Below are 2046 nucleotides of genomic sequence, written 5' to 3' on the forward strand. Positions count from 1 at the left end.
CTACCCGAGTAGCTCCATCACTCGTCAACACTACTCCCCTCCTCGACACTACTTCTCTCCACGAGACTCCCAAAGACATGCTTCACTTTCCAAATACCCAGCTCCACAGAAGGCCTATCCACCCTCACAAGCCTACCGGAAGCCCCCTGGATCAGGTTTCCGGCCCAATCAAGCATTTAGGAACGAGAGGTTGCTGAAACGAGGAAAGGCTCTCACCCCTATCGGAGTATCTTATGCAAGTCTGTTTGAAAGGCTAAGGCATGCTGGCTTGATTGATCCGCTCCCCCCATATACTCCAGATCCACGTGCAAGAAACTTTGATCCAGCAGCACGATGAGCATACCACTCCAATGTCAGAGGGCACAACATTGAGAGCTGTCGTAATCTGAAAAGGGAAGTAGAAATAATGATCCAAAAAGGGTGGATTGTGATCAATAACAGTGACATGGAGCACTCGGACCCTATCGAGAACTTGTTGACGGAGGTTGATGATGTTGAAGCTAGTAATGGTCTTGGCAGTATTGATGCAAAACTCAGTGGCTAAGATGCCAGGTTTGATAATTGGGAGAGCGCTCCGTTCCTTGGTTAGCAAGAGAGAAGCTTTTGGTGGCTTATTTTGTTGTCATTTCTGTTGTCCGGATTATTCTTAGGGTTGTAATCCGGATATTGTCTTGTGTCAAACTTTCTTATCTTTCCATTTTGTCATAGCGGTTTGGTTTAAGTTTTGTCCAGGCTATTTTAGGATTTTATTCTAGTTTGTTTCGTTTGTTTTGTTATTCAAACCATTTCATCGGTAGTCTAATACAAAATCCGGTCTTTTATTATTTCCATTCATCTTTTTGTTTGATCCTTTTATCATTTTGTTAAGCGCCGATTCTAGTGACATGACATGTGTGCACAGTTGGGCCTAATCTTAAAAGTTAATCATAAAACCCTGGGAAGGTGATCAAAACATTTAAAGGAAATAAAGACGGTTTGAAATTATTCGGAGCTCGAGTCATATGGAACTAGGGCAAGTAAAACACAAAGAAAATCGTTAAAAGCAAGATTCGCCTTTCATGATAATGAGAGTGAGAGTGTCGCCCAACGGTGCTTTAGAAATGACAAATGAAAAGCAAATGTTGAATATAATTGTCAAGTCCAGCACCATCAGAAGAGACTATAAATCTATGTTCAATTGTGTTGTTTGCACTTGGCATGTTTTGAAGACTGGAATGACAAAGACATTTCGTTCTGCTACCTAAACACTTTATCCTTCGTTACCCCTTTTAAGCCTTGTTTATTTTATTTTATTTTCTTCTTTCATACCCCTCTTTCGGAATCAGTAGCAAAGAGTAGAAACACAAACATAAAAAGATAAGAAAAGAAAAAGAAAAAGAAAAAAAACACAAAAAGAAAAAGAAAAAAAATCAACAAAAACGAAAAAATGATGAAAAGAAAAGAGAAAAATGATAACAAAAAAAACAAAAGAAAGTCAGAAGAAAACAGAGGAATTGGGAACTACGTTCGACCTGATTCCTCAAAGAGGATACGTAGGCGCCTCACGGCTCGGTCATGGTGTAATAAAAATTAAAAAAATAAATAAATAATCCCCAAGCAAGAAATTGGGGCAAGGGTTGCGCTTGTTGTAAACAAATATGGTTCCGAAGGTTGTAATTTTGAACCTCAAATTGATTTGTTTTTGAGCCTTTAATACCCTTTCTTTCTAGCCTATCCAAAAACCTACATTATGGTCCAAAGAAAGACCTTCTGATCAGTCTACAAAAGACGCCAAGTCAGACAAATGAGAGTCTTATCGGTGAACATAACACTCTGTTCCACAGCAGAAGGGACTCTAATCCCCAGCAAAGAGAATCATACCGGCAACACTCCAAATCCCCAACTGGAAAGTGATACAAATGAGAGAGTTTTATCGGTGAAAATCTTCACGGACACCATAAGGCGATGAAAGCTGGAAAAAAAACAAAATGAGAGAGGCTTGATAGTGAAAACCCTTCGGGCACTACAAGTCGAATAAGATTGAGAATCAGATGGGGAATCGCCAAA

This window comes from Nicotiana sylvestris, chromosome 8, assembly GCF_000393655.2.
Source record: "Nicotiana sylvestris chromosome 8, ASM39365v2, whole genome shotgun sequence".
Lineage (NCBI taxonomy): Eukaryota > Viridiplantae > Streptophyta > Magnoliopsida > Solanales > Solanaceae > Nicotiana > Nicotiana sylvestris.